The 22,817-nt window shown below is 38.7% G+C and overlaps 2 protein-coding genes across 6 annotated transcripts in view; one reads left to right on the top strand and one right to left on the bottom strand.

Moving 5' to 3' along the window:
- The window catches only part of LOC143211847 (uncharacterized), a 272,266-nt gene that overhangs the window by 122,298 nt on the left and 127,151 nt on the right, over positions 1-22,817 (bottom strand). Inside the window, exon 1 of one of the 4 annotated variants that reach the window (XM_076429889.1) lies at positions 20,324-20,924. The exons of the other annotated variants lie outside the window; for them this stretch is intronic. The gene's annotated coding sequence lies outside the window, so the exon portion shown is untranslated. Of the gene's footprint in view, positions 1-20,323; positions 20,925-22,817 lie in introns of those variants that run through there. 4 annotated transcript variants of the gene reach the window in all.
- Positions 1-22,817, top strand: part of LOC143211859 (histone-lysine N-methyltransferase SETMAR-like) — a 266,618-nt gene that overhangs the window by 150,473 nt on the left and 93,328 nt on the right. The gene's annotated exons all lie outside the window — the stretch shown is intronic.

The following is a 22,817-nucleotide window of genomic DNA, read 5'->3' as shown; positions in this document are numbered from 1 at the left end:
GCTAACTGTATATAGTAATTCAATTACGCCGTAACTGAATTACATAATTCATGCCTTTCAATTAATTAAATTAGTAAGTATTTCAATCAGATGTGTAATTGAAATACAATATAATTGAAATACAATATAATTAAAATACAGCTCTCCAAATTATAGCCTAGAGTTTTGAAGAAGTGCGATATATTTTTATGTTTTTCTTTCATGTACTTGTTTACTGTCTGTGCGGCGTAGTTTCTACTCGTTCCTCGTCCTCGTTCATAATACGTAACGCTATTTCATGTTTATGGTTGAAATTTAAAAAATGTGTAACGCAGAAGTTATTTCTGTTCAGATATTATAAATTTATAAATAATAAATTCCTTTTGTTTGAAACCTACACATGGATTTTTCAACCTCTTCTTAACTATTACTTTATTATTTTTTAATTATTAATTTTAATTTAATTATAAAGTATTTTATAATGAATGTAATTTAATTACAAAGTATTTTATAATTAATGTAATTTGATTACAAAGTATTTTATAATTGTATTGTAATATGATTACAAAGTATTTTATAATTGTATTGTAATTGCAATTACGAATTACATTCCAATTTAATTACAATGTATTTTATAATTGTACGCAATTGCAATTACGAATTTCATTGTAATTTAATTGAATGAAGATCTGAATTACAAAGTACGATATAACTGAATTACAATGTAATTCAATTACCTTGTAATTATAATTCCTGGGGTAATTCAGTTATAATTCTGCACAACTCTGGTAGCACTTAACAGAGCACAAAAGTAGACGCCATTTTTTGAAACAGGTTTCCTACGGGTATACTTCAATATAATAAACAAACAGAAAGTGTTGTTTAATTTTATCGGTTATACTCCAGGCAATGAAATATTAATTTAGGAATTGACTGTGCTTTGTTTTATACAACATTTCTTCGGATGTGGAATATTTCCATTCCCTATGATTTCTGAAATTTTATGGATATGAAATAGGTGTAATGCCTCATACAATACCTAAATGTTTAGTAATTGATTAGATACCGATATATTTAATAATGTAAACAATATTTTGAATAATGCAACAGCAATTTTTAGTGGTGCCTTAGAGGGGACAACCGAGTGCAAAGAGTTAAAATTGAATTTTTGGATCTTAAGGCGTCGTAGTTAGACATCGATGAAAGTTGTGATTGACGGATTACGGATAAGAAAGGTAATAAAGATAGGTTTTAGTTGTGGAGGGATGGGGGTACCTGTGGCTACTTCAAATTCTGAAAGAAAAATCCGTATTCTCTCTACGCAACAACGAATGGGGGGTCGAAAGAATGAGAATGCCACGGATAAACGTTGTATACGATCCTGAGCCACCATTATCCATCGATGAAGGATGAACCGAGCATATTAAAGATTGGGGAGGATCGATAGGACGAAATCCTGCTTTGGTAGTCGGCGTTTCTTGTAAGATTGGTGGAAGCTATTTTCGAGGTGGAATCTGCTGATGGGTTTTCGAAAAATAAAAAAGATGGAGGGCTGTAAATTCAATAGTCTTCTTATCCCCAATTGATTGATGAATCGTTGCTAGGATTATTACAATTCCACCTATACAGAAGAATTATTACCCGCGATATTTATTACCAGTTCGTTTAAGGCGAACAAGCAATGATCAATAACGAGATACAATTTTATTTTACGTTATTACCAGTGCACATATTCCATGATCTAATTTTTTCCCCAAGTACCCAATTGGTTTGCAGGACCAATTACGATAAGGGTAGGCAGAGTGCATACTCCAGAGCATAATCATAATGCGAGATCGGAAGCTCAACGGTCCTCCATTATTCATAAAGATGTTTACTGCTAGGTTGCGGATTTTTATGCAAAATAGATATTTTCTGCGTCGGTTGCAAAAACCAGGAATCGTTCATAAATTGCTCTAATTATTTCAATAAGTCGATGATAAAATATCGACATTTTTTTTCCTAACCTTTAAACTGTAAATTTGTAACTGGATTGAATAAAGTATTTCAACAAAGTATTCGACAAAATCATTGTAATTTTTTAAGATCTTTTTAGGAACTATTATAAAAACTACATCGGGCAGGTCCATTTTTACAGTTTGAGGGTACCGTAAAGACGTTTACAGTCCGAAACACGTTGACTGATTTTATTCTTTCTACCGTTTCAAACGGCTCCTCCCAGTCTTGTCATAAACGCATAAAATCCGTAGTCTACTTACCACTATCTCTCGGCCTCCTAAGGATCAGGATCGGCGAGGAAAAAAGGTAACAAAGATCGCAACTTAATGGTGAGATTCCCGCGAAGCTGGACAGGCGACGCTTATGTTAATAGGGGACACTAAAGTCCGGCATAAAATTCGTAATCTCCGCGGAGGATATTTCTCGTCGTGCTCGGCAGGTGTTCCAATAGTCGCGAACAGGAGGAGCCTAAGCGAGGCGTTTCCCGTCTCCATTCTTTCCAGCAGAACAATTCCTTACGCTCTTCCCCCCCCCCTCCCTGCCGGAATCATAAAGGTTTTCCGGCGTACGGTATCTTGAACAGTGGACGCGCGAATCGCCATTCTTATCGTGCCTCTTTACTCTTTCTCTTGCTGCAGCGAGCAAGAGGGTAGATAAACCCAGAAGAACCGCAATGATACATGTACCATATGCGCACGCGACGAACCACCCCTCGCACCCCTTACGCCCCTCGACGAACACGTTCCGCAACCCTCGAAACGGTTAAGACGTCATATTTTCCCTCTTTGAGGCGCACGTGCGCCGCGATTTCCCTCGGATGAACGTTACGCCAGAGCAACGGCCCAGAAGCCCCAAGAAACTGGATACATTTATTTATTTTTCCCACATACGCCCATGATCATCTGGATCGTCGACGCATCGTACAATCTTTTTCTACACTTTTCGTGTTCGCGCGATTGACGTAAGAACACTTTTCAGGTTTGTCGAGACCTACAGAATTGAGGATATTGAAGCAATTCTTCTTTGGTTTAGAATTATAGTTGGATTACTAGACTTGCTGTCAAAATATTAGGTGTTCAAATAAGTTCCTTCCCTTTTTTCCTACGATCATAAATTCTGACTGAATTCGAATTACTTCCCGATTTTAGTGCCATCTGAAAGAGCGTTCTTTTACACTCCGCGACAAAACTATAAGACATTCGACATATGCGACATTCGAAAAATCCCGAAAGGGAGTGGTTCCTGAGACCATCTCAAGCGACATTTTCCTTTGCAAAAATGTTATCCGCGGCTTTGTTTAGGAGTTATTAACGAAAAACACGGACCAATCAGAGCGCGACCTAGACGCGAGTTGCCACAGTCCGCCAATAGACAGGCAACTCGCGTCTAGGTCGCGCTCTGATTGGTCCGTGTTTTACGTTAATAACTCCTAAACAAAGCCGCGGATAACATTTTTGCAAAGGAAAATGTCGCTTGAAATGGTCTCAGGAACCACCTCCTTTCGGGATTTTCACGAATTTTGGGACACCCCGTATAGAAGTATATTCTACAGTTCTACGAAATATCAAAGGCTACAATCCCAAGAATTTGGGAAATGTGTGTAAACATGCTATTCTCGTCGCGACAAAACTATAAGACAGTAGCTCTTCATCAATCGATCTTATACTCTAATCGCAGTCACAATGTTAGAAGCAAAATTGTGTACTTAAAATTAAACATTTGTAATTTTGGTCTTACATAATATAATTACAATGCCGCGTGGGAAAAAGCTGACAGACAGTGAAATAAGAGTGATCGTAAATTTAAAAGAAAAGAATACTTCTATTTCAGGAATTTCAAGAGTGGCTGGGCGAAGTCGATGTGCCGTGCTCAATTATTTAAAAAGTAGAGAGAATTATGGAAAAAACATCCTGGTGGACGTCCAAAAGCGACAATCGAGCGACAACGATGAGCCATTCTGAGGGTAGCGTCGAATTCTAGCTTTACAGCACGGCAAATTGCAGCGCAAGCTGGCGTTCACACCAATATTCGTAATGTCCAACGGATAATTAAACGGACCAAGTATTTAAAAAGACGAAAATTGAAGAAAAGACCGACACTTACGAATCGACACAAAGCAGCCAGGGAAGATTTTGCGGAGAGACATCTCCAGTGGAAAAAGAGTGGAGAAAAGTTATTTCTTAAGATGAAAAACGTTTCAATTTAGATGGACCGGATGGTCTTTCATATTATTTTCATGATTTGCGGAAGGAAGAATTGCATTTGTCAAGGAAGCAAATGGACGGAGGCGGCATCATGGTATGGGCTGCAATAGAGTACCACGGAAGAATAAAAGCAATTAAATATACATATAGAAATATTAGAAGAACAATTAACGCTACATGCAAGCACTATTGCATGTGAAAATGATATTTTTCAACACGATAATGCCGCTGTGCATACAGCGAAACGTGTAAAAAAATATTTTGAAGACCGTAATACATATACAAATTTTACCATGACCTGCGAGATCTCCACATTTAAATATAATAGAAAACATCTGAGGAATTTTAGCACGTGCTGTATATGGAAATCGGAAACAGTTTTTGTCGGTGAAAGAGTTGAAAACTCGTATTGAAGAAAATGTGCCAAATTAAGTCAAGATCAAATAAAAAATTTATATAAATCGATACTACGACGATTAATTGAAACTATAGAAATAAAGGTGGCACAACACATTACTATTAAATAGAAAAAAATATTTTTCATTAACTTCCACTGACTTTTTCTTACGTAGAAATACATTGTCTTATAGTTTTGTCGCACCTTATTTTATCAAAACTTAGAAATTTTAGTGAAACTTTTTCCAATCTAATTCAACAACATTGCCGCTATGGAAATGTATGTACTTTAGTTGATTCTTTGGATTAATAACGAAAACTTTTACGAAAAAATTAGTATTAATAAAATATTAGCTAAAATCGCAGGTGTCTTATAGTTTTGTCGCGGAGAACAGTCGTGATGACCGCTCTAAGAGTTTCCAGCCCTATGCAACAATTTCAAGCAATAAGGCATGCTCTTTGCATTCCAGTTAAGGAAATCAACTGTTGAAGCCACCGAAATGGTTTGTGCGACACTGGGAGAGAACGCTGTATCTTACGAAACATGCAAAAGGTGGTATTAAAGATTTATTTTACGTACATAAAATGTATTAAAATCTTGAATAAACCTTCTAAAATTATCTGCGACTTCAACAAGCTGGAAATAATACATTCGAATTTTTCAATTCCTTTAATTCTCCTATTTTTTCAAATTGCACTTACTCATTTTTGCCATAAATATATCAAATCCGCAGTTTTCTATTAATTATAGCAAGCCAAAACACAAAATAGAAGAAATATCAAATGAATTTAATATGACAGGTACACTAATTACAACCTATTAAAATTATTAAGAGAAGAAATCAATTTTTATGTAACTCCCATTTCTTGTAATTTATACGAAGAAGTTGTGATGACGATTTGTGCATTGTAGATTTTTATACATTTGTAGTTAGCCTCATTTACTGTGATCAATGTGTAGAATAAATATTTTATTGCTCGTAAATGTGTCTGAAACACAAACATGTTAAATTTAAAAGGATCTACAAAAATCTGTATGCAGCATAAAGTTTCGTGCTTATTAGCGCGATTGTTGTCTTTCCAAATTTAATATTAATACAGAAAGATTTTATTCACCGGGAGACGTATGTAAATATTTATTCATACAAACATTTACGGTCCAAGTACTGGAATGGATTTTCTTTATTTCATTCGAGAGACACAGAACCCGAAAAATCAGGAAAATACTGAGACAGGGAGAAAATAAACCGCGGCAACAATGGCGGCCGTAAATGTTTAACAAACCGAAAGAAGAAGGCCGCTGGGAAGGACAAGGGGATTATCATTGAAAACGTGCTAACTTCGATAGGGAGAGCGAGAGAAAAAAAGGCGGAGAAGGTAAGATGTAACGAGGGTGCGAATCCGAATGTCTGTCGGATGAACGTCGGAGGGATGAGAAAGAAAAATCGCATCAAATATTTACCCTGGTGCGCGAAGGTGTCGCGGAGGAAAATCGAGAAATCAAGAGAAACCGTGGCCATTGACAGAGAAATCCAGGAGGGAATCGAATCCTTCGAGTGAGCCCCATTTCATGTTTCTATTTCCGTTTTGTTTCCCTTCACGCTTCTCTCGGAGACTGGACATAAAAATGCTTACTGAACTTCGAAATATAAAACATTTTTTCTTCGAGAAACAAGACCGTGCGTACAATGACAGAAAATTTCTGGGAGAACAAAATTGTTGAAAAATAACATACCACATTTTTCTAATATTCTGTTACATTTACTTTTAACTAACTTACCCATCTAGTAATTCCAATATTAATATTAACGCTCAATAAAAATTTACTGGATATTGTCGTCCCGCATAAACCACATTAATATAAATGGGTCCCATGGAAATCATCGACACAGATTTCTCCGACACGGTTTTCACCGACAACATTTCATTAATTTTTTATTAATTAATTAATTATTTAATGGGGATTGAATGAAAATCAGTGGAAAAACGAAATATGAAACCGAGTGTTCGTGAATTAATTAATTAATAAATAAAAAATTAATGAAATGTTGTCGGTGGAAACCGTGTCGGAGAAATCTGTGTCGATGATTTCCATGGGACCCAATATAAATATTGGTATTGGAATTACTAAATGGGTTAAACGTTAATATTAATATTACCGCTCAATAACAATTTATTCGATATTGTCGTCCCGCTTAATCCACATTAATATAACTATTGGTATTGGAATTACTAAATGGGTTAAACGTTAATATTAATATTACCGCTCAATAACAATTTATTGGATATTGTCGTCACGTTTAATCCACATTAATATTAATATTGGTATTTGAATTACTAAATGGGTTAATTGTAATGGCTAGGCAGCGGATCTTTATGCAAAATAAAAATTTTTTGCATTGATTGTGGGAAGCAGGAATAACACACAAATTGATTTCATCCCATAATGATTTTGTTACATTAAAAGCAACATTCCAACATTGTTGAGTTTTTGAAATCTTATACTGCTTTATATTCCATCCAACCAATTTCTTCATAAATGCATAAAGATCCGCAGTCTAGTGATGACAATATCAACGTTAATATTAACCGGAAGCCTATTAATAGGATTTTCAATAATTGTACTGCACCAAAAGAAAGCATTTTCCTTTCACATTGCAATCTTAAATGAAACTATTAGATGACGTTATTTTGGGTGACTTATTGTTAGTTCACAATAAAAATTGCTGTTGCTATTGAAGGTTCCATTAAAAAATGTTGAGCCACGTACTATAGATTTTTCAAAACTATGCAATAATCGCCAGTCGGTAATGTGTTAATATTGGAATGACTAGATGGGTTAGGGTAGTCGGCTGAAACGAATAACTCCGTTGAATAACAAATGGAAGACTGCGTAAATTTGAGAAAGACCAATTAGTACACCCTAAAAATAATGAGTTTAGAGACATTGAGTGTCCCATTAGATTCAAACGCCATGCAAACAAGACTCAATCACGGAGCCGTGAGTCACGTTCACGGAGGCATCGAGATGGCAATTTTTGTTTAACCACTCGGTCATTTGTAATTGGATCTCTCGTATTTGTCGATCTCGGGATCTACGAGTTGAGGAGACCGAATCCCTCGTCACCCTCCCCGCATCAACCCCCGACAAGCACACGGCTGTCTAAGTTAAATATTTGACGCAATATTTCTCTCTCCTCTCTGCCGGCCCCGTCTAATTCCGTCCCTCGGACCCAATAACAGGTCGTTCTTAATTTGACTTTTCTTTCGTTTTTATCGTTTCCTCGTTCCCAATAAATCGCGGTGAAACTTTCCCCTATTCGTCTCGCGTAAGCGGTGTTTGATGCTTCCCGGTTGAACATCTGTTAATCTCCGAACGAACGTTACGCAAGCTAGCTGGAATCGTTTGTTATAGCTTATTACTTCGCCGAAATGTGAAAGTTTTTCTCAATTTTTTGCGATGCCGGGGTAAGATGCGAAATTATCTGATCCCGTTCCGAATACCCGAGGTTCGGGCCAAGCAAGGCTTAATTGCTTCGGCCTCGTTGGATGCAGTGAATGAAGCTTTAAGTGTTACGGTAAGAAACAGTTAAGGAGCGTCTTGATAAATACTTGATGCTCCTCGTTTTTGTTCCATAAAATAGTCAAAAATAATCGTACATCAATTTTTGAGATCTTGTTTTAAAGGGGAACCTTCACTCTTCAAATTCGCGGTGGATCCACCCACGAAACATTTTTTTACGATTTTATAAACGTTTGAACTTTTGGCATTTTCAACAACAAACGTGCCCTCAGGTTTTCACTTGTTACATCCTGCATAATTTTTCCAGGAAAAGTTTAACAATTAATAGAGAAAATAGAGGATTCAAGCTTTAAAATGAGTCGAAGTTTATTGTCGTGCTATTTTTTTTAACGAAATTCTTTCGCTGCGAATGCAACACCTTTCGCGCAAATAAGGTGAAAAGCCATACTAAATATTATTATTAAAATGTACACGACGAAAAAAAAGAAATTTATGTCAGTCTCGTCATAAATGTGGGCTGTCCAGAATTAAAGAACTATACAGAGGAATCCCGAAGGATCGGTTTGTCAGACAAAAGGGAGGAGAGAAAAAAGATGAAAGATAACGATCTCTCCGTGGCAAGTCGGGATGAGACGCCTCGAGGCTCGCAGTCGGCTCGGAGGGTTAATTACAGCTCGTTCGAAACGGATAAACTTTCGGCTGTAACTTTCGTTGGTATCTATACGAAGTTTCAAGAGATGTTTATTGCGAGGAGCACCCGGTATAATATTCGAGCATAAGCGATTCGCGGTGCCGCGTGTTTCGATACATCTCGCGATACGCTAGATCCCATCGCTAACAACATCCCTCTGGTCCACTGTATCGGAGTCGCCCGAAGGTTTTCCGGCAAACGCGAAGAAGCATCCGCCGCTCGCAGTGAATTACGAGGATAAGAGAAAGTCTCGAGAGGCGACGGCAGGTTGAAAATATTGCGGTGCGACGGTTCCCGCGTGCATATGTATATAGTATATACCGCACAAGGAGATTCCGCGGGGAAACGGCCGACGAGCTCATCTACAGGGTGTTCCAACTGATTCGATCCATCCGAAATTATTTTACTCTTTCCGGTACGAATTTTTCCCCTTCTTTCGTCTTGGGACATGTATGCTCGCAACGTTCCAGGACTGGTGTACAGTCAGACAGAGTTATGCAGAATTACAATTAAATTCATCCAGGAATTATAATCACAAAGTAATTGAATTACATTGTATTAGGTTGGAGAGAATGTTCTTACGGTTTGGCATTTGAATTTAATAGTTAAAAACCGCAAGAACTTCCTTTCCGACCTAATAATTCAGTCATATTGTAATTTATAATTCAGATCTTCATTCAATTAAATGACAATGTAATTCGTAATTGCAATTGGAGTACAATTATAAAATAGCGTTATACGTATTATGAACGTGGACGAGGAATAGAAACTACGCCACATGGACAGCAAACAAGTATATGAAAGAAAAACATAAAAATGTATCGCAATTCTTCAAAGTTCTCGGCTATAATTTGGAGAGCTGTATTTTAATTGTATTGTATTTCAATCACACATCTGATTAAGATACTTATTAATTAAATTAATTGAATGGTTTGAATTATGTAATTCAGTTACGACGTAGTTGATTTACTATATAATTGAAATACAATGTAATTCAATTGTGCAATTGAATTAGCACGACTCTGCAGTCAGATCAGGGGAATCGACTCGAATTGAGGGGAAAAAATTACTCTCTCTCTCAGTTGCACTGCTCTTCAAACACTAACGGAGGTGAAATACACCCAAAACATTTCACTGATGTTTCTTCTCTTCTAATCTGTACTAATTAACTATTTATTATTATTATTAGGCTGCGGATTTTATGCGTTAATGACAAAAATGGGTACGTACAATTTAAAGCAGTGGACATGTAAAAAATATTTAAGGACATCAATGTGTTAGTTTCAGCTTAATAAGATAATTAAAAGAAGAATACAGTTTTTATTTGGCTCTTGTGTCCTGCAATCATTGCAAACATTTTCTATTTTGCATAAAGATCCGCAGTCTGACTTGAGGTCCATTTTGAAAGTCCACTCGACTCCAATGTGACCACATCAGGGGAATCGAGACGCGAATTGAGGGGAGTACAGTTACCCTCTCTCTGCCAGTGCCGGAGTAGTCACGTGACATTATGGCACACGCGCGACAGAGACGAATCGCGTCACGTGACCCGTCCAGTAGCGTCGCAAAAGGAGAAGGGTAGAGTCGGGGGACAAGTCTTAATCTGGCGATACTGCTGGTGTAATAAAATATTGAATTTTACTGTGATTAATACGTTTGCGATAATCATTAATATCGGCAATAGCCTTCATATAATTACAATATTTTACTAAATTCTCTTCCAAAATATGAAAATCGATACTGTCACAGAAAAGTTGCAAGTTAGAATATCATGCCACGAGTTAAACTTGTAAATAACAACATGCACAAAATGAATCTGATTTTCCTCATGTTATACAGGGTGAGTCACCTAACGTTACCACCTCAAATATCTTTGTTGTTTTTAAAAATACGTCAAATGTCTGAAGGACAAAGTTGAATGGTTCTCACATTATACCAACAACATTTTTGTTTTTATGTGATTTTTCTTAGAGATATCAAGGTCACCTCCATTTTTTAAAATGGAAGCGCCCTTTTTTAAACACCTACAATCATAGTTCCTTTCATTAGGAATTCAGTGACTATAATTACCCATGCACGTATAAACTTTCTAAGTAGCTCCTAGTCCATATGACAGACACAGAACATTATTATTTTGCATTAACCATTAAAAATTCGCAGTCTACTCGTTAATCACTCACTAATTTTCGAAGCCCCTTATATGCAGACTTCATACTTAGGCTTTAAAAACAAATAAGATATTTGAGGTGGCAACGTTATGTGACTCACCCTGTATATAAAATATACAAATTTATCTATAAAATGACAAGTTCGATTATACTAAAATGGAATGTTTTGGTCGTTCACCTCCCTCATTTTTTAGACTGTCATCTATATTTTTGAGCGTTTTCGATCATTGTAAAAACATCGAATACACGATAATCACATGGTAACCTGTACATTATAATAATATTTCTTGATTGAAACACTTCGCAAAATTTGCATCCTGAAATCGGACATTTCACGTGCAACGACCTAAGCATCGAATCTAGCGTGAGAAATCTATCGACAGTTGACATCTCCCCTAAACGGAGTAAAATCGAATCACTCGTCGAATCATGATGTCGCTGTCAGACCGACCGCAAACGGTTCACCCTGTACACGGTGTGAACCTTAAAAATATCCGTCGGAACGGATGGCTCCGCGTCGCAGCGTGCACGATCCGACAGAAATAGAAGCTGAACGCGCGATCTCCGAACGATACTCCCCTTCGCAACTCGGCAGGACGAAGGCCATATTCTGATCCCCGTTCCGTCCTGTTGTGAATTCTGACTGACGGAGAACCTGCTGGGCACGACGAGCTATTTTGAAACGCGCCGCAGCCGAGAGGGTGACACGGGCTTCCGTCCGCGAACGTTTTTGGACGCGAACTCTTGATGGAAGCCTTGACAGCCGGGTTTTCCTCCCTTAGCCGCAATAAAAGCTACACGGTTGGTCTGGTCGATCCGGTGACCCTCGCTGGGTCCCCACAATTTTTGTTCCCTCAATTTTTATATGTAGAATTCTCACCCCCTGCTACGAAAGACGCTTTCCACTGATTTTGCATTCTCCTTAACCCCTTGCCGGATCAGTTTCTTTACAGTTACAGTGTTTAAAACGTCTTTATCCCGAAAAATGTCGAAGAAGAGAAAAAAAAATTTATATTTTTTGTATAGCATTTATTTTAATGCTTAAACATTGATTACAAACGAATCAAATTTTATTTCCTTTAAAATGAAACGCGTAACGTTCATATTTTTTAGACTTTGTTAAAAACCTTCATCACGAGTCTGGCTCGTCAAAATACGGCAAGGGATTAAGATTAAAGCAAGTGGTGAAATTGTACAGCGAATGAAATGTCCGAGGTCTATCCTAACGACATAAACGTCATACAATTTGATCGAAACTGGCCAATGGCACGCGCCTCATTGAAAGCAGGTAATTTTATTGAAACTGCCAATAACGGAAACAAAGTTGCGCGATTATGGCGGAAGATAATACACGATAGTTGCGAACAAGTACTACGAGGGAACCCGAAGGAGCCCCGATGTTGGTTAAGGAACGTTTATTACCTGAACACCGGGTTAAAGTGCAGGCCGACGTCGGGCATTAAAAGTCGCCGATTAAAGCGCGCGACAAAGCCCGAAAGCGAGGGAGGAAGAAAACGAAGAAACATTTTACGTTCCGCGATAAATCATCGTGTGTCATAGCCGGGCTATAAACTGCATCGCGGTGAGGACACGCGAACACGTGAAACTACTTTCTACGAATATTCCGTCGTCCCTGTTGAACGCCTCGCGTGTGGATTCAAAAATTTCACGAGGACACGGTAGTTCGCGCACCGGGGAGTCGATTACCGTTTTCGCATACCTATTGATCGTAAAAGCGAATGTTCATCATTCATTCCGGAGATTTGATTAACTCCGGCGTCGGCGGATGTTTAAACTTGAATCGGTCATGGTTGGACCACAGACTCTACGGGTTTCCATTATTTTTATTTGATTAAGATGGAGTGGGGCGATGAATCTTGTCGACGATCCCTCAACTGAACTATTAAAGTGGCCCCTACACGATCAATAATATTGTCAATATTCGCGTCAATATTAACGGAGGACCATATTGATGGAAATATTGATCGTGTAGGAGCGTATTGAAGCGTCCTATCAATATTGAAGAACCGTTTGAACGTCTAGGAGGTTTATTGTCAATATTTCCTTCAGTATCAGTTGCTTGTAAGTACGTGATGAAACCGATATTTTTGGAGAAAAATCTGCCGACAACTCAGTTTTTCATCGATTCAATTGGAATTTTTTTTTAAATGTTCGTGAAGGACTATACTTTGATGACGTACTGCGCGAAAATCGTTAACTGTCACAATCAAGAATCCTTATCTACAAAGCCCAATAACTCCGATACTTCATCCGCTCATACCATCAAATTGCGTGGTACGAACTTTCTTTAGAAAAGCCGAATCAGTTGCTGCAGTGACTGGATTAAAAAGGCGGTTATTATCACAAGATTGCATAACATTCTTCAGGTAATTACATGTGACAAGAAAGCTGATTCTGCGAAATTCAAAGAATATTGTTCGGAGACGGCTAAATTGTACATTAAAATTTATCCATGGTCAAACTACCTCCATCAGTTCATAAGGTACCGCAACATGGAAGTGAAGTACTTGCTACATTTGAACTAGGGGCCACTTTAGGGCCACTAGGGATATCATGTGGCCTCACTTAAATTTATGCTAATAATATTTAATGTTCAACTATTAATAATATAATTATATATATTGTGAGTTTAGATGAAATTTTACTATCCCACTACGCATTTCTATTTGAAATATAATTTAATTTAATCATTCCATTTCGAAAGCATACTTTCAACATCCTTCTTAAACGTTAAAGAATTATTTAATGGCAATTTTGTTTACACACGCTTTCTTAATATTTTGTGAATTCGTAACAAGTCGTACTCAAGTAATTATTACTCACCAACTTCTGTTGCTGTCAGGTAAAAGAATCGACCAATTGTTTAACGACGACGATTAAATAATCAAGCAGCGAACTCACCTGAAATAGAAAAGAGGAAAGAGGTCAGTACAGAAACTATTTTAGGTGCCTGTTTCAGGAGAAGTTATCAAAGATTCACCGGTGTCAATCTCGAAGACGGAAACGATAATAAATCTTAAAATAACAACTTTAAAACAATGAACGTTTCATATCGTTCATATTGAAAGTCGACACGGCAGAGTGCGCGTGTGTGTGGGCGGTACAGTGATTCGTCAAGTGGTAATGCAAGTTTCGAGTACAGTCGAAGCCCGGCACTTAAGAATACACCCTAATCGAGAAGCCCCTTATCTTCGTGATGCATTGTAAGCGTCTGGGTCGTGAAAAACGGTCGAAAATGCAAGGAACCGGTGCTTTCGGCAGAGTTTACGATTTCGCGTGGAAACGAACTTGCAACGCGTGTTTAACGTTCGCCTGGTAGCACGGTGGGCCCTCCAGCCTACATGTAACGGTGGTAAATTAACCTTTATCTCGGTGGCGAGCGACAAGCGATGCCAACACCGTTGTTCCAAGCTGTACAGCCAAGACAAAATCAACCGGTCGCCTCGTCCTCACCTCTGGTCCCCTAATTGTCTGATGTTCTCCCAAAACGTGAAAATTTCTCTTGGTTTTCTCACCGACGAGAACATTTGCCCGACGCCAATAATAAATGTCCAATTACGATTTTACTCCTGCTGCATTTTTAGACATTTTTCAATCCAATCAGAAAATTAGTTTCCCCTGAATTGTCCAGTTTTACTCCTGCTACATTTTCAGATGTTCTTTCGATTCAATTAAAAAATTAGTTTCTTTAATACTACCATCCCCACATTTTTACATTTTTAGATATTCTTTCTATCCAATTAACAAATTAGTTTCGTTAATAACTCAGCGGCCCTCCTTTAAAATTTAAAGCGGCGAGATAAAAGTGAAAAATTGCCGCACGGAACGAAAAGACAACTAAATAAATTACAAAAAAAGTTGTAATATTAGATGTATCTGCTAGAGAAATTTCGTTCATATTATAATAAAAATAACCAATTAACGGACTTGCCCCGTAGACGGACTTATCCCACTCCACTTTACTCTTAAAATCTTTTCACAGTTCGAAATTGCACCTACTCATTCTCATAAAAACTGTATAAAATCCGGAGTCTACTCGTGACTTCAACAAAAATTGAGAAGATTTGGGAGGTTCAGAGAAAAAAGCCTCGTTAGAGGTCTCTTCAGGGGCATTTCGGGGCTTTGTAAGATCGCGGGGGTTTACGAGATCCTCGAAAACGATCATTTCGGTCGTTCGGCGTGGAACGATCGCGATATTCGACGATACAGTTGAACAGAGCCGAGCGTACACCCACCGTAAGAGGGAATTAACGCGAGTTGACGGTGGGCGAAGGGCGGCTGCTAATGGGGTCTGACGTTGACGAATCTCCAGGTTACGAAGTCGTCAACCACGCAGAGAGCTCCGGTGCCGGGAGGTCGGTATTACATCTAAGGTTCACGCTTACCAGCTTATCGTAGTAATCTAAAGCATTCATTTCCGTCTGATGAGACGACTATTATTTCCGACGAGTTTCTCGCCGGGGAGGAACGCAGAGGGAGAGAGAGAGAGAGAGAGAAAGATGGAGAAGGGTGTAATTTCACTTCGGAGACGTCACGCGAGCGAAAAAGTGACGATTCTCGCCCGGTGATGGCTTCATGAAAAATGAGAGATGGAGAATGGAGACAATTCTGGTCGAAATGAATTACGAACGTTAACGAAGATCCACTTGCCACCATTGTTACAGAAAGCATAAATGATTCTTCCTGGATAAATCTCTCGCTCGCGTGTGAGTGGAACGAATTATTTAAGCAACCGGAATGGACGATAATTATTCATGTGACTCGTTGGCTATTTACGGTGTGAAGCACTTTTATGAATTACCGTTCCGGTCGTATTGTTACTGCGTGAACAATAAATTATAAGGAACTGACACTTTCTTTCTATTCTGTCGACACTTTCACGATAAAGTGGAATTTTTAAATGTTTATTTCACTAGTTTCTATCTATACACAGCTTGCGAAGCTCGCAATAATTCTTTGTTAATTATTAGGTGTAATTTACAACATTCAAAACATTAGACGAATTTAAAAATACTTTTATATAATTTTCAACCTATTGAACATTATTAAGAGAAGTCCAGTCAATGAATGCTCATAAGGGGGGTGGTGTAGAGGGAAATGGAAGGAACACAATTTTTAACTTTGGGACATTGTTTGGACTATTAGGAGGTAAACATACTAAAAGTCCCTACTCTTAGGAGGTGAGCGGTGTGCAGGGGGGCACGTAGAAGGTCACCTTTTTCGGTTTTCCGGTTATATCGCGGATACTATGCGTCCTAGCGATAAGACCATTCTATACAAAATTAAAGCTGACAAAATGTGCCACAAGATTGACTGGATTCAGTTTTTCGCTACCTCGTATAGTTTCCGACATATCCGCGCTCAAAGTTCATGAATTGTGAAAAAGAAATGCCTTATTTGACTAGCTAAACTCTTCAGCACAATTAGTGAACTTTCAGCGCGGATATCTCGGAAACTATGCGAGATAGCGAAAAACTGAATCCAATCAATCTTGTGGCTATCTATATGTCACTCTGGTTTGTTGCAATTCAGCTGGAAAAAAAGATCCGCTGTCTATTAATTATCAATCTAGAGTTTCAAGTCGTTCATGTGGTTGGTGATTTTTATTTCTAAATGCATTTAAGTGAATACGTCGCAGAGAGTGTTACACAATTACTGTTGTTATTAGACAGCGGATCTTTATGCAAAATAAAAAATGTTTGCATTGATTGCAAGACACAGGAGCCAAGTAAAAAATTCATATTAAATAATCATCTTGGAAATAATTAAGAGAAATGTGCAATGTACATTTAAGAGCGATTGTATTCAAGGGATTGCTTCCATGTGTATTTACAATTAGAGCTGCATCGTGGACAAGTTTTATTTCCAAAGAACCAAACGTTTGGCGACTGACCAAAGTATCTACATATGTATTTCTAAAGGAACGAAACGTCTACCAAGCCTTCACCCATTCTTCGAGACACCCGGAGCAACACAGACGTCAAAACCCAAGTCTGGCCGACCGAAGAGCTTCGATAATAATCCACGAGCGAGAGCGCATTTGTCAAAACGAATGTCTCAATCCGCAATAAAAAAAAGAAAGCTCGAGAACCTGTTCTCCAGAACATTAATTTCGAAGTTCGGAGCCGGGTCCGGACACGGCACGAAGCTGTAAAACGGTAATCTCTGGCAGCAGGTTCATCATTTTCAACTGGCCGAAATAAAAGTGAGAGACAGTGGAAGCGTAGTTCCGTGGCCGGTCCATAAAGCAAGGGTATTTCGGGGGATTCGTTTCGCCGGCGATAAAGTAAAAAATCGAAGAGGCCTCCTGTCGAGTCCCTGATAAGACGATCCACCAGCCCGAGGGAAAAATCGCCGTGCCGGTAGCTGCCGGGCTCAAGTTTCGACTATTTGTCCACGAAAGACAAGATCCTAATGGGAAAGTAATCCCTTTCGGGTAAACGGCAACAGAGAGAGAGAGAGAGAGAGGGAGAGTGAAAGATAAAGAGGAGCCGGAGAGATCCGAGAAGATTCGTATTGCATGCTCGCGGCGACCTGGACCAGGCTCCTGGAGATCTGGACTCCGATAGGGATCCCTCTTTTCGGAAAGCTCGTCCGGAATTTGTCTCGAACCGACAAGCCCAGAACCGGTGAGATGCGTCCCCGAGACCTGCTTCGCCGGATTCAGACCGGTAACCGCTCATTCAGGACATAGACCCGATTTTTTATCACCTTTTTGCAGAGTATATTGGAGTTAATAACAGCGTTCCTTAATTGCTCGCCCTGCACGTTATGTCCGTTTCATTAAATTTTATTTAGCTCGTATAGTTATTTTTATTCCGCAGCCGCCTTGCTCTTATTCGTTTTTCCGCTTCCTTATACGGCGGGAGTTCATCGAAGTGTCTTCTAGCACGTCTCTGTGACCAGTTTCGGTTGATTCATTTTATAGATCTTTATTTTTATAGGTCTCCCATTTTTCAGTGTTTCTTTGTACGGAATATTCTTCTATCTTTATTATTACAATATACGTTTCAAGTTCGTTACAGTGTCTTCTTGTGAATTAAATTTTACACGATGTGGACATCGATCTGTTTAAAAACAGTCTACAATTATTACTACTTTCTACGATGATAGGAAAAAAATATTCATAAAATGACACTGGTGTTTTATGAAGAACACTTGTTTCTTTTATCAGAACGTTCAATAAAAAATTATTTACATTAAATTGTGAGGCAAAGAGCCGATCATAGAACATAATGCTGGAAAGAAACTGTGAATCTCCATAAAAATACATGTTTTCCTGGATGAATATTTCTCTTGGCAGGAAAAATTAATTTACATTAAAATAAAATAGGAACTCAATCACTGAATTCGAATTAATTATATCTTCTTCGAAAAATTGTCTATACATATATCATATAAACTGTGATAATTTCGTAAAAAGAAAGCGAGCTAATAAAAACGTGGTAAAAATGATCGCACGACAATAAATTTGAAGAAACTGAAGACGTATTTTTTCTTGAAAATGTTATACACTCAAACGTCTGTCAAACCTTTGGAAAATTCTTTTCTTGACAGAAACCATTCTTTTCTTGACAGAAAGATTGGACGACAAAGTAAAATTTGATTTACAGAAAATAAATAACGAACATATTTAGTAGATGCTGTTTGAAATCTTCGTCACGAGTCTGACTCGATGTTATCGAGTGGATTGACCATTATTTGATTCGATTATAGCGCACGAGAGGTGAATTATAAAGAAAATAAAGATTGAAAATGTTGTTTCGCAAAAGGAAGTTACGCGTCGTCTGGGCTCGAATGAAAGGGTGAGCGTGCAGTCTGTTTTTTCGAAAAAAAGAAACGACTCCCGTCGATTCCCCGTTAAGCACCCGCGGCAAAGGGAACCCTTTCCTCTTTAATCCTCGCAACGCGAGAGGCTCGACAGATTTTCCGGCGCGCGGCACACGAAGGACTTAAACGCAACAGTGGAGTACGCGTCGCGGCGCTTTAATCTCGTGTCCCGGTCTCGGACGCGAGCTAATTAAAAATCGCAACGCGAGATGCGCGCCCGAAAGGGCCATGATGGTACACACGGTCCTCGGGGCCCTTTTCTCCCCCCCCCCGCCCTCGAAGAGACTTGGAAGCTTGCCCGCTAATTGGCGCATCTTCAAAGACTGTCGACCCGCGTAGAACTCTCTCTCTCTCTCTCTCTCTCTCTCTCTCTCTCTCTCTCACTCTCTTCCTCTGTTCCGCTTTAGCATCCTTTCCGGTGTTCCGTGTTTCTTGTCGCGCGAATAATCGTCGCGATAAATCAAACGGATCTCTGTGTTCCGACCAGAAAATACTGCGAGCTGACACGCAAAACAAAGAACGAACACCGGCGAGATCTTTCGCGACGTCGAGATGCGAACCTTGGTCTAATTTCACCTGTTTTCGGGTACCTACCGGAACCGGAGGCCCGGGGACTGACCGCAAGCCTCGAATACTGTAAGTTAACCTCTTGCCCTACGATTTATTTTACGATTTCAGCGATTAAAACATTTTTAATCTAACTAACAAAGGAGGAACTTTATATCTATTATACGCCTTTATGTTCTCCAATAGCTGTGCATTAACAAAATTGAAATAGAAGTTTATTTCGATTTAAAGGAAATTAATAGCATACATGTATTTATTAGACTTTGTTCAGAATCTTCATCACGAGTCTGACTCGACATTGTATGGCAAGGGGTTGAGAATCTTGCTGATGTTTGTTTTAATGCTGCAAACGAGGAGACGTGTCGAGATGTAAACCAGTCTCAGAATTTTTATTTGACGATTCTTAACACATTGCCGACCGGTGATTATTGCATAATTTTGAAAAATCTATGGTTCATGGCTAAACACTTTTTAATGGAACCTTGAATAGCAACAGCAATTTTCATTGTGAACTAATAAGTCACCCTCAATAACGTCATCTAACAGTTTTATTTAAGATTGCAATGTAAAAGAAAATTTCTATGCTTTCTTTTGGCACAGCACATTATTGAAAATCCTATTAATAGGCTTTCCGTAGGTAAAGTGTTAAAGCGTAAACTCAAATTTTTTGAAATTGTGACATGCGGCGTTTTTCCTTATAACCACAGATATAACAGTAGACAAATGAAATTATATGAGCTTATCGAAATTATAAAAAGAAGAATGAATCATGGCTTCTATTTGTGGTAATTGATGCAATTTTTATAATGCACAAAGATCCGCAATCTACTCGTCACTTAAAAGTCACTGCATTTTCACAATTCTACAACGGCTAAAATCGAACGTCCGCTTTCCTCAACTACTCCAAAAACCACTCGCAAAGAATTATCAAATGCAACATTTCTACCTTAACTGTTGAGCACTGTCGCTACCGATGAACCCTCGAACGGTTCCTCATCGTTCCCACAGCGTTACTGTCATCCGATCACTGACTTCTCACCAGAGTGTTGAAGTTGAAGTATCTTGAAGCACAGTTGTGTCACTGAGAACCGTCAAAGTTCACAGACACTCGCACACATTTATTTTTTTTATGCAAGAAGATTGTTAGTGCAGAAGCTGTAATTATGTCCGGGGTGGCTTGCGTGAATTGCAAAGAACACGTGTCGAGGAGAAACGTCAGAAGGGCGGAAATGAGCGAACCACAGAAGAGACACGACGGTACGTGGCACGCGCCTACGACTGAGAGCAAAGCATTCCGACACCGGGTACGGACTACGGACACGAAATCTCGCGTTCGGCCGTGTTCGGCGGTATCCGGCGATGCTCGACTCGGAGCACGTGGGTGCTCCCGCGCGGCCACGCTGTCCCTATCCGGTTTCCCTTTTCACCTTGCCGTGCCACCCTTTCGCCAGTCCTTTTATTTTTTGTTTGCACTCCGTGCAGTGCGGTCTAGGCTGCGGATCTTTATGCGAAATCAAAATTGTTTGTATTTACGCTGAACCTATCACGAGGGGTCAAATGACCCATTTTTTATTTGACTATTGAAATTGTAAAGGTGTTTTCATGGGAATTTATTGAATATGTTTTTGACTCCAGTATGTATATCACACAGAGTTGGGCAAAAATTTTATTGAAATAAAAATTTCGAATAAAGGGGGTTTACAACCCACTTGGAAAAAACCCACTTTATTCGTAATTTCTATGTAAATAAAATTTTTGCCCAACTCTGATAGAGTAAAAATCGCACAAAATATAAATAAATTTAATCTTGTCGTTTTTATAATGCTATCAGAGTCATTTTTGATGGTCGGTGGGTTTAGTGTTAATACGTTGACACGTTAAACATTTTACCAATATCAGATTATGTCACAGATTCAATTTTGCTCCTTGCTGAGAACACTTACACACTTGAAGAGAGTAAAATAAATTGATTTTTGAATCGATGGAAACGAGAGAAAGAGAGAACACCCCCTTAATACAATAATTTAAATATAAATATAATTGCATAAAAATTGCACTATGTTATCTTAAAATATAGCCAAGCATGTATGCAAAATTATAAAACACTTGACCTATAATAATCTATAATACCATTTTTGGTCTCACGAATTGTTTAAAATTTACGAGGGTAAATGAGACTACGCCTTTAGTTTCAAAAACAGGGAACAAATAGAAATTTTCACAAAAACAGTAACGACCAACATTTATTTACTACCAAAAAAATTCTAGATCAGTTGTGAGAAAGAGGTAATAACTAAAAATGTACTTTTTCTTTTTACAAATTGAATAACCTGATAATTAGACTGCGGATCTTCATGGAAAATAAAAAATGTTTGCATTGATTGCAGGACAGAAGAGCCAAATAAAAATTGTATTCTTCTTTTAATTATCCTATTAAGCTGAAACTAACACATTGATGTCCTTAAATATTTTTTACGGGTCCCATGGAAATCATCGACACAGATTCCTCCGACACGGTTTTCACCGACAACATTTCATTAATTTTTTATTAATTAATTAATTAATTCAAGAACACTCGGTTTCATATTTCGTTTTTCCACTGATTTTCATTCAATCCACATTAATTAATTAATTAATTAATAAAAAATTAATGAAATGTTGTAGCGTGAAAACTTTGTCGGAGAAATCTGTGTCGGTGATTTCTATGGGACTAATTTTTTACATGTCCACTGCTTTAAGTTGTACGTACCCATTTTTGTCATAAATGCATAAAATCCGCAGTCTACTGATAATAGTGTAACAGTGCTTCTAAATTCTCCTAAAGTCTTCACAGATTTGTATTTTACCGATTCAATATTGTTATAAATGCATGAAATCATTTATAAATTCGTTATAAAAGTACCTTCAAGGAACATTCCTAGCAGTAAACAAAGACCAATCGCAGAGTACCGCATTGTCGAAATAAGAAACTTAGACTCTGCTGACCATGAGCCGGAAAGGGTTAACAAAAGATCGTCCAGCAAAAGCGACCCTCGCGAACCACAAAAATAGAGTCTGATCCCCTCGGACGTATCTTATCCCGCGTAATCTTGCGTGGCCCTCCGGAATCATGCAAACTCCTTGGAAGGAGGAGCCTCCCGGCCCGTCATTATTGGACTCCTCCATTTCCCGGATAACAATCGTAAAGTCTGTTTAGACATCGGAATACGATACGCGGTCGGCGTGCCGCGAAAGCAAAAGGCGAGCCCGGGTCGAAAGGAAAAAGAATCGTCTGCCCACGCACGGTGGATTTACAGGGTAACGGTGGACGGTCACGAGATTACCAGGCGGGGGGGTTGGCCAGGGCTGCTACCACTATAACCATAGCCTACGGCAGCACCCTGTGCGAGATCGCGGTAGCATTAGTATTCACGATGGATGCTCGTACCGTTGATGAGCTC

This window comes from Lasioglossum baleicum, chromosome 9, assembly GCF_051020765.1.
Source record: "Lasioglossum baleicum chromosome 9, iyLasBale1, whole genome shotgun sequence".
NCBI classification, from domain to species: domain Eukaryota; kingdom Metazoa; phylum Arthropoda; class Insecta; order Hymenoptera; family Halictidae; genus Lasioglossum; species Lasioglossum baleicum.
Note: the sequence above shows the minus strand (reverse complement) of the source record. Positions and strands in the feature narration are given on the sequence as shown.